Here is an 11,189-nt window from a genome sequence, read left to right on the forward strand (position 1 = left end):
AGTTTGATTAGTTACCTTATGTTAGGATCGATTGGCCACATTTTGGGGTATAGTATCATGTTAACCGGTTTAGTAGAGTTGCATGCTTATGTGCTAAATGCTATTGTACGCTTGTATGCTATGTATTGCATGCCTTGTTCATCCTTAACCGTAAGCATGATGTCCTTAGTCTAGGTTAGGCTAGCATTGCCTTAGACTTATGACCCGTGTGTGCTGGATACCCTTGACTTGCTGCCGACGTCGTTCGGATGACTTAGCTCCTTGTAGACTGGAATAGCAGACTTGAGTCTGATAGTTTGAGCCTTAGATTAGGCGTTATCCTTCTTGCTGCACTTCTGTATCTTCTCTCTCTCATTCTGCGATTCCGACACATTCTCGAAGGTTTGGTGCATCACTCGAGGCGTGGGATTGAGATAGTATAGGCTTGGAGCCTTTTATGTGATATCTTAGAGTGGACGGCGTTCCACGGTGGTTGTTGTTGGATTGAATCCTATTGGAGATACCATCACCCCCGAGGTCGTTCTTTCTAGCTGGGCTGGGAACGTATCGCTGGCTGGGTAGACTCGGTGCATCAACGATCACCCCCGGGCCTCTCTTTCTAGTTGGACTGGGAGTGTGCTGCTAGCTGGTGTCCCGGGGTCGCTCTTTCTAGCTGGGCTAGGAGCTGACTGCATGGTAGGACGACTCGCGATATCTACCTCACTCACGAGTCCCTCTTTCTAGCTGGGCTGGGAGTGGACTGTTTGGTTGGGTGCCCCCTAGGGTCACTCTTTCTAGCTGGGCTGGGAGTGCACTGCTGGCTGGTGGAGTCTGATGGATTATCTTAGTTACTTTGGGCTGGGAGCCCGATTTTCTTCTTTTTCAGTAGACTAAGCTTTTTCGTGTACCTGTTGGGCTTATGTGGGTTCGTTCAGGTTTTATTTGAGCTTGTGCAGGAGTGTACCTTCTGGGCATATGGGGTTCCAGTTAAGTTTAGTTTAGTGTACTTAGTTTGTTTCTGGTATGCTCGTGTGCTTTCTTTTCTTATCCGTTTTGACCTCTCTGTGTCTAGATTCTATCCTTTCTTATTGTTTTTACCTTTTTTGCTCAGTCGGCCTGTGATGCCTACTGAGAACCTGTTGTGTTGGTACTCATGCTATGCTCTGCATCTATTTCGTGATGCAGGTCCCAGTACCAGTTACCAGCGGTGATTAGTTCCAGCCTTCTTTTGCAGCTGTGATTCGGAGACAAGGGCGAGCACTTGGCGTTTTGGGGTTTGTTCTGTCTCCTTCTTTTGTTTTAGCTAGTCTTGTTGCCTTTGAGAAACGCTCTGTTGTGGTCCACTTTTGGGACTTGTACTCTTTATTAGATAGCTCTGTACTAGTGACTTCTAGGTTCTGGGAGGAATTTCTGTATATATTTATTTTCGGTTGCTTCCGTCTTGTTATTCTTGTTTAGATTATTGTTTTCGCTAGTTTCTGCTCTTTTGCTCATTGCTTGATGTTCTGGGTTACGGGTTGGCTTACCTACTGGTAGGGTATAGTAGGTGCCATCATGAATCGAGAAATCGGGTCGTAACAAATTGGTATCAGTGCCTCAGGTCCACCGGTCTCACTTGTATAGAGCTAACGTCTAGTAGAGTCTTATGGATCGGTGCGGAGACGTCCGTAACTTATCTTCGGGAGGCTACAGAATGTCCTTAGAAAGATTTCCTCTTCTGTTTCACTTTCGTGCAGCATGTGTCTTATTGGTTCCTTAAAATCTCACTTGTATCACTCATTCGCATGATGGTTCACTCACGAGGTGGCGCGACCGGGGGTGATGCACCCAGGCCTGCAGAAAGAGCCCCAGCTTGGGGTAGACGCCGACCCCGAGGTCGAGAGAGGGCCGCAGCATCAGTCCAGGAGTGAGAGGAGGATCCAGAGCCAGTAGCAGACCCTTCAGCACTTCGTATACCAGATCAGCCGGTGGGGCCGTTGCCATCCCAGCCGCCACCCGGACTAGTTTTGACTCCAGATCTCCAGGCCGCTATTGCTCAGCTCTTAGGTGTGCTTGGGGGGATGCAGCAGCCACCCGCCCCAGCTACACCAGCACTAGTACCGCAGGATCAGCCTACAGTGAGGGCACCTCATGTCCAGATACCACCTGAGGGAGTACAGCCCTTGGCAGCGGACAGACCTATGCCGCTTGAGGACCAGAAGATGCTTGGTGTGTTTCTCAGGTTGACACCACCGAGGTTTTCTGGGGCAGTGGGTGAGGATGCCACGAGTTTCTTACTACTTGTCGTGAGAGGCTTCACACTTTGGGCCTTGTGAAGTCTAGAGGGGCCGACTTCATTGCTTACCAGCTAGATGGGCCAGCCAGGCAGTGGTGGCGCGCGCACATTCATTCGGACCAGGCCAGTGGGATCTCCACCGGTATCATGGGATGAGTTTTCTGAGGCCTTCTTGGCCAAATTTATCCCTCGTAGCGTCAGAGACCGCCTCAGGGATCAGTTCTGCAGGTTGGAGCAGGGCTCCATGTCGGTGGCAGAGTACGAGACTAGGTTCCACGAGCTCTCCCGTCATGCCGAGATGATATTACCTACAGAGGAGGAGAGAGTTAGGTGCGTTTTTCGTGGGTTGAGATTGCAGCTTCGGCTTAAGACCCAATCCTTAGTTTCTGCGGGTCGATCCTTTTTAGACGTAGTTGACCATGCTAGTACTATGGAGCATCTTCATCGCGAGGCCCAAGAGGGTAGCGAGAAGAGGGCTAGGCATGAGGGCAGCTACAGTGTCTCCCGCCCTAGGTCTAGAGATTATCATGACAGGGCCAGACGACGGTTTCGACAGGGTCAGTCTAGCAGACCTACACAGGCCTCTCTTCAGGCATCAGATTGTGGTCGGAGTGAGGCTAGTTCGAGTCAGGGCCGCGAGGTGTTTCAGTCGGGTTCTTCAGGCCATAGTAGTCGTTCTTCTGGGAGTCGCCCTCGACAGGGTTTCTATGAGTGTGGTGAGATGGATCAATGGGCCAGGGACTGCCCTCAGCATAGTAGGATTGCTCCCGCTCCTCATGCAGCTCCCCCAGCTTTACCAGCACCTCCAGCTAGAGGCCGTGGCCAGGGTCAGGACCGTAGAGGTGGTCAGTAAGGTATACGGGGTGGTCCCCGAGGAGGCAGGTCAGGTGGTAGGTTCGATGGTCAGGGCAGAGGCAGACATAGCCATTTCTACGCAGCTCCAGCGAGGGCGGAAGCTGAGGCTGAGGCATCAGACGATCTGATCACAGGTACTATTCTTTTATGCCAGTAACCCGCCTTGGCTTTATTTGATCCAGGCTCTACTTTTTCGTATGTTTCTGTTTACTATGCCTCTCGATTGAGTATGATGTCTGAGCCTCTGGTAGCGCCGTTGCGTGTGTCGACCCCCGTGGGTGAGTCTTTAGTAGTGGATCAGGTATTTCGAACTTGCTTAGTTACTATCAAGGGGCGTGACACCCGGCCTAACCTTATATTGCTTGACATGGTTGATTTCGATGTGATTCTGGGCATGGATTGGTTATCCCCTTATCGCGCTGTTTTAGATTGCTTTTCTAAGACCATTACCTTAACCATTCATGGTATCCCTCCGGTGGTGTGGCAGGGATCTCGTGGTAGCACACCAGTTTGGGTTATCTCTTTTATTCGTGCTAGGAGGCTAGTGGCTAGTGGATGCTTATCATATTTGGCCTATGTGCGTGATGTGAGTAGGGAGGTTCCTCCGGTTGAGTCAGTTCCTGTTGTTCGTGACTTTTAGATGTGTTTCCTACTAACCTACCTGGCCTACCCCCAGAGCGTGATATTGATTTTCCTATTGAGCTTGAGCCAGGTACTCGGCCTATTTCTATTCCGCCATATCGGATGGCTCCTGCAGAGCTCAAGGAGCTCAGTGTTCAGCTTCAGGATCTCTTGGGTAAGGGATTTATCAAACCTAGTGTATTACCTTGGGGCAATCCCGTTCTTTTTGTTAAGAAGAAAGACGGTACTATGCGCATGTGCATTGACTATAGACAGTTGAATAAGGTGACAATGAAGAATCGATATCATTTGCCTAGGATCGATGACCTATTTGACCAGCTACAGGGAGCTTCAGTGTTCTCTAAGATTGATTTGAGGTCCAGTTACCACCAGTTGAGGATTAGGGCAGCGGACATCCCTAAGACTGCATTTAGGACCCGTTATGGCCATTATGAGTTCTTGGTGATGTCATTTGGGTTGACTAATGCCCCTGTTGCCTTTATGGACTTGATGACGTGTGTGTTCAGGCCTTATATTGATTCCTTTGTCATAGTCTTCATTGATGATATTTTGATATACTCGCGGAGTAGGTGTGATCATGAGCAGCATTTGAGAGTTGTGCTCCAGACTTTGATAGATCAGCGGCTTTATGCCAACTTCTCAAAGTGCCAGTTTTGGTTAGACTCTGTAGCGTTCTTAGGGCATGTTGTATCTAAGGAGGGCATTATGGTAGATCCGGCGAAGATTGAGGCTATTCGTGATTGGGCTAGGCCAACCTCAGTTACTGAGATTCGGAGCTTCGTCGGACTAGCAGGCTACTACAGACGATTTGTGGAGGGTTTCTCTACCTTGGCAGCACCTCTGACTCGGTTGACTCGTGTTGATGTTCCCTTTGTTTGAGGCTCAAGGAGTTATTGACCACCGCTCCTATATTGACTCTTCCAGTTAAGGGGAGGGCTTCACGGTTTATTGTGACGCATCCGGTGTTGGTTTGGGTTGTGTATTGATGCAGCAGGGCCGGGTTATTACTTATGCTCGAGGCAGCTTAAGATTCATGAGCGCAATTACCCCACCCATGACTTAGAGTTGGCGGCGGTAGTTTTCGCACTTAAGATTTGGAGGCACTACTTGTATGGAGTTCGATGTGAGATCTATACCGATCACAGGAGTCTTCAGTACATCATGAGCCAGAGGGACCTTAATTCGAGCCAGCGTCGTTGGATTGAGCTCCTGAAGGACTCTGACCTCTCTATTCTCTATCATCCGGGCAAGGCGAATGTGGTAGCGGACGCCTTGAGCCGAAAGGCGGTGAGTATGGGTAGTCTAGCCTTCATATCTGTTGAGGAGCGACCCTTGTCTATGGACATTCAGTTCTTAGCCAATAGCATGGTTCGGTTGGATATCTCAGATCCTAGACGTGTCTTAGCCCATATGGGAGTTCAGTCTTCCTTGCTTGATAGGATCTGTGGTTGTCAGTTTGAGGATGAGGCCTTGGTGGCCCTTAGAGATCGAGTGTTAGCGGGTGATGGTGGTCAGGCTACCTTAGATCCTGATGGAGTGTTGAGATTCGCCGGCCGCATCTGTGTTCCGAGATTTGGGGATTTGATACGGTTGATACTTTCTGAGGCCCATGAGTCTAGATACTCTATCCATCCGGGCACAGCGAAGATGTATCGTGATTTGAGGCAGCATTACTGGTGGAGTGGCATGAGGAGAGATATTGCTAACTTTGTTTCCCGTTGCTTGTGCTGCCAGCAGGTAAAGGCCGAGCAATTGAGGCCTGGTGGTGAGTTTCAGAGATTACCCATTCCGGAGTGGAAGTGGGAGCGTATCACTATGGACTTCATTGTGGGGTTGCCTCGGACTTCTAGAGGTGTTGACAGCATTTGGGTCATCGTTGATCGATTGACCAAGTCAGCACATTTCCTTCCTGTTCAGTCTTTATTTAGCGCCGAGAGGTTGGCTCATATCTACATTCGGGAGGTGGTTCGACTTCATGGGGTGCCAGTTTCTATTATATCAGATCGGGGTTCTCAGTTCACGTCTAGTTTTTAGAGGACCTTTCAGGATGAGTTGGGCACTCGGGTTGACGTTAGCACAGCTTTCCTCCCGCAGACGGATGGCCAGTCGGAGCGTACTATTCAGGTCCTTGAGGATATGTTGCGGGACTGTGTTATGGATTTTGGAGGTTAGTGGGACCAGTTCTTACCTTTGGCGGAGTTTGCGTACAACAACACCTACCACTCTAGTATTCAGATGGCCCCATTCGAGGCATTATATGGTAGGCGTTGTCGCTCTCCAGTTGGTTGGTTTGAGTCTACAGAGCCTAGGCCGCGTGGTACAGATTTGCTTCAGGAGGCCCTGGATCAGGTGAGGGTGATTCAGGATAGGCTCAGGCCGGCTCAGAGTAGGCACCAGAGTTATGCGGATCGGAGGCGCCGACCTTTGAGATTTTCTGTTGGTGATCGGGTATTCCTCCGTGTGTCGCCCATGAAGGGCGTGATGAGGTTTGGGAGGCGGGGCAAGCTTAGCCCTAGGTACATTGGGCCTTTTGAGATACTACGGACAGTTGGGGAGGTTGCTTATGAGTTGGCCCTACCTCTAGCATTTTCAGCCATCCACCCGGTTTTCCATGTCTCAATGTTGCGGCGTTATGTTCCTACTGAGTCCCATGTGCTCCAGTATGATGCAGTCGAGTTGGATGATCGTTTGACATTTGTAAAGGAGCCAGTTGTCATTCTAGCCAGAGATGTGAGGAGATTGCGCTCGAGAGCCATTCCTGTTGTTAAGGTCCGTTGGAGGCATCATCCAGTCGATGAGGCTACCTGAGAGACCGAGCAGGAGATGCGAGAGCAGTTTCCCATCTTGTTTGAGCCTTCAGGTACTTCCTGACCCTTACTTTCGCGGACGAAAGTCCTTTTTAGTAGTGGATATTGTAATGACCCTCCAGGTCATTTCTGTGTCTTGCCTTCTGTGTGTCGTTTAGAGCGTTCCTGTAGCGACCCCAAGTCATTTATGACTTGCTGGGACTGACAGTTCGGTCACCTGGTCGTTCGTTTGGTCTTGGTGCGAGTTTTTGTGTTTTGGAGCTTATGAACCTTGAACGATCATTTTCGATCAAAAGTTCAAGAAGATGACATCGGAATCCAATTCTGACGAATCCATCAGCTCCGTAAGGGTCATTTTAGGCTAGTAGCATGGTCGACATGACTCCCGAGGTTTTCAGTGTGAGTCGGTGCGATTAGGCGTTTTCACTTTAAGTTTAAGTCTAAGTTTGACTTTGGTCAACATTCTGAGTAAACGCACTCGGATGACTATTCCCTCAATGCGGTTAGCTCCAGAATGTCGAGTTTGGTCTAGATTGACCCTTCTTTTGTGTCCCGAGGTTTTTGATATCTTTCCGAGCCCTTTTGTGGGTTTTGACTTAAAATGGCCTTTGGAAGTGGGACCCACTTTTTATCGAGATGACCTTTGATCGAAATTTCGACTTCTCCGTTGAGTCCGGAATATCGAATTTGGTATGGTTGCATATCTCGTTTGCGTGCACGGGGTTCCGAACGAGTTCGGAGCACCCCGTCGGAGTTTTTAAGTTTTGGAAAAATTGCAGCAAATCTGCTATTTATTGCAGAAAAACCAGCAACATTTCCCAAAACTTAAACCCTCATAACTCTCTCATCTTTTGTCCGATTTAGGCGATTCGAAGTGCGGGAGCTTCGTATTTTCGGTGGCTTTGCGGTAGAGTGTTCGGAAGTTGTTGGGTCCACGTGTTCGAGGTAATTTCGCGATAAAACCTGACTGCAGTACTTTTTTCGAGTCTTTAATTTTGGTACTTTTGTTTTGGTCATATCTCACTCATTTTAACTCGGTTTTGGGTGATTCGAAGTCCCAAATGTTGAGAATTATCGTGACTTCGTCGTAGAGTGTTCAATGAGTGCTGGGCACCTTTCGATTCTAGTTTATTCCGAGTTTAGACTACTGCTATACGGTTTCTTTTAGTTGATTAAAGTGTGGTTTCTTGCTTGTTGGTTTTTGCTGTGTTTTGAGCCTCGGATTGTGTTCCAAAACAAGTTTGGAGTGTTGTTTAGGGTCTCTTGACAGAGTCAAATTTGGACAGTTCGGTGCGGGTCCCACGATTCCCGTTTTGACTCCAAAATTGACCAGTCTTCGTTTGTTGTTATTTTGGTGTCTAAATGACCGTAGTAACGTTTGTGACTCTATTTTTGATAGCGGGGCAGCGTTTCGAGACTGTTCGGAAAGGGAAATCTCCGGTAAAGTGATTTGGAGAGCGCGCGATTGGCCTTAAGGTAGGCTACGACTTCCTTTCTTTTAGATTGAGCTTAATTGTGTAAAAATCTGTCGATTGGAGTGAATTGGGGGTGAGTACCAGTTTACTACTTTAGTTTGATTAGTTACCTTATGTTAGGATCGATTGGCCACATTTCGGGTATAGTATCATGTTAACCGGTTTAGTAGAGTTGCATGCTTATGTGCTAAATGTTATTGTATGCTTGTATGCTATGTTTGCATGCCTTGTTCATCCTTAACCGTAAGCATGATGTCCTTAGTCTAGGTTAGGCTAGCATTGCCTTAGACTTATGACCCGTGTGTGCTGGATACCCTTGACTTGCTGCCGACGTCGTTCGGATGACTTAGCTCCTTGTAGACTGGAATAGCAGACTTGAGTCTGATAGTTTGAGCCTTAGATTAGGCGTTATCGCTTCTTGCTGCACTTCTGTATCTTCTCTCTCTCATTCTGCGATTCCGACACATTCTCGAAGGTTTGGTGCATCACTCGAGGCGTGGGATTGAGATAGTATAGGCTTGGAGCCTTTTATGTGATATCTTAGAGTGGACGGCGTTCCACGGTGGTTGTTGTTGGATTGAATCCTATTGGAGATACCATCACCCCCGAGGTCGTTCTTTCTAGCTGGGCTGGGAACGTATCGCTGGCTGGGTAGACTCGGTGCATCACGATCACCCCCGGGCCTCTCTTTCTAGTTGGACTGGGAGTGTGCTGCTAGCTGGTGTCCCGGGGTCGCTCTTTCTAGCTGGGCTAGGAGCTGACTGCATGGTAGGACGACTCGCGATATCTACCTCACTCACGAGTCCCTCTTTCTAGCTGGGCTGGGAGTGGACTGTTTGGTTGGGTGCCCCCTAGGGTCACTCTTTCTAGCTGGGCTGGGAGTGCACTGCTGGCTGGTGGAGTCTGATGGATTATCTTAGTTACTTTGGGCTGGGAGCCCGATTTTCTTCTTTTTCAGTAGACTAAGCTTTTTCGTGTACCTGTTGGGCTTATGTGGGTTCGTTCAGGTTTTATTTGAGCTTGTGCAGGAGTGTACCTTCTGGGCATATGGGGTCCAGTTAAGTTTAGTTTAGTGTACTTAGTTTGTTTCTGGTATGCTCGTGTGCTTTCTTTTCTTATCCGTTTTGACCTCTCTGTGTCTAGATTCTATCCTTTCTTATTGTTTTTACCTTTTTTGCTCAGTCGGCCTGTGATGCCTACTGAGAACCTGTTGTGTTGGTACTCATGCTATGCTCTGCATCTATTTCGTGATGCAGGTCCCAGTACCAGTTACCAGCGGTGATTAGTTCCAGCCTTCTTTTGCAGCTGTGATTCGGAGACAAGGGCGAGCACTTGGCGTTTTGGGGTTTGTTCTGTCTCCTTCTTTTGTTTTAGCTAGTCTTGTTGCCTTTGAGAAACGCTCTGTTGTGGTCCACTTTTGGGACTTGTACTCTTTATTAGATAGCTCTGTACTAGTGACTTCTAGGTTCTGGGAGGAATTTCTGTATATATTTATTTTCGGTTGCTTCCGTCTTGTTATTCTTGTTTAGATTATTGTTTTCGCTAGTTTCTGCTCTTTTGCTCATTGCTTGATGTTCTGGGTTACGGGTTGGCTTACCTACTGGTAGGGTATAGTAGGTGCCATCATGAATCGAGAAATCGGGTCGTAACAAATTGGTATCAGTGCCTCAGGTCCACCGGTCTCACTTGTATAGAGCTAACGTCTAGTAGAGTCTTATGGATCGGTGCGGAGACGTCCGTAACTTATCTTCGGGAGGCTACAGAATGTCCTTAGAAAGATTTCCTCTTCTGTTTCACTTTCGTGCAGCATGTGTCTTATTGGTTCCTTAAAATCTCACTTGTATCACTCATTCGCATGATGGTTCACTCACGAGGTGGCGCGACCGGGGGTGATGCACCCAGGCCTGCAGAAAGAGCCCCAGCTTGGGGTAGACGCCGACCCCGAGGTCGAGAGAGGGCCGCAGCATCAGTCCAGGAGTGAGAGGAGGATCCAGAGCCAGTAGCAGACCCTTCAGCACTTCGTATACCAGATCAGCCGGTGGGGCCGTTGCCATCCCAGCCGCCACCCGGACTAGTTTTGACTCCAGATCTCCAGGCCGCTATTGCTCAGCTCTTAGGTGTGCTTGGGGGGATGCAGCAGCCACCCGCCCCAGCTACACCAGCACTAGTACCGCAGGATCAGCCTACAGTGAGGGCACCTCATGTCCAGATACCACCTGAGGGAGTACAGCCCTTGGCAGCGGACAGACCTATGCCGCTTGAGGACCAGAAGATGCTTGGTGTGTTTCTCAGGTTGACACCACCGAGGTTTTCTGGGGCAGTGGGTGAGGATGCCACGAGTTTCTTACTACTTGTCGTGAGAGGCTTCACACTTTGGGCCTTGTGAAGTCTAGAGGGGCCGACTTCATTGCTTACCAGCTAGATGGGCCAGCCAGGCAGTGGTGGCGCGCGCACATTCATTCGGACCAGGCCAGTGGGATCTCCACCGGTATCATGGGATGAGTTTTCTGAGGCCTTCTTGGCCAAATTTATCCCTCGTAGCGTCAGAGACCGCCTCAGGGATCAGTTCTGCAGGTTGGAGCAGGGCTCCATGTCGGTGGCAGAGTACGAGACTAGGTTCCACGAGCTCTCCCGTCATGCCGAGATGATATTACCTACAGAGGAGGAGAGAGTTAGGTGCTTTTTCGTGGGTTGAGATTGCAGCTTCGGCTTAGACCCAATCCTTAGTTTCTGCGGGTCGATCCTTTTTAGACGTAGTTGACCATGCTAGTACTATGGAGCATCTTCATCGCGAGGCCCAAGAGGGTAGCGAGAAGAGGGCTAGGCATGAGGGCAGCTACAGTGACTCCCGCCCTAGGTCTAGAGATTATCATGACAGGGCCAGACGACGGTTTCGACAGGGTCAGTCTAGCAGACCTACACAGGCCTCTCTTCAGGCATCAGATTGTGGTCGGAGTGAGGCTAGTTCGAGTCAGGGCCGCGAGGTGTTTCAGTCGGGTTCTTCAGGCCATAGTAGTCGTTCTTCTGGGAGTCGCCCTCGACAGGGTTTCTATGAGTGTGGTGAGATGGATCAATGGGCCAGGGACTGCCCTCAGCATAGTAGGATTGCTCCCGCTCCTCATGCAGCTCCCCCAGCTTTACCAGCACCTCCAGCTA

General features: G+C 49.3%; 1 pseudogene; it reads left to right on the forward strand.

Annotated features, from left to right (window-relative positions):
* Nucleotides 1-272: 272 nt before the first annotated feature.
* On the forward strand, nucleotides 273-10,419 carry LOC125825687 (uncharacterized; annotated as a pseudogene).
* Nucleotides 10,420-11,189: the final 770 nt, after the last annotated feature.

Source organism: Solanum verrucosum, unplaced genomic scaffold (assembly GCF_900185275.1).
Source record: "Solanum verrucosum unplaced genomic scaffold, falcon-dt-bn FXZP01000401.1, whole genome shotgun sequence".
Lineage (NCBI taxonomy): Eukaryota > Viridiplantae > Streptophyta > Magnoliopsida > Solanales > Solanaceae > Solanum > Solanum verrucosum.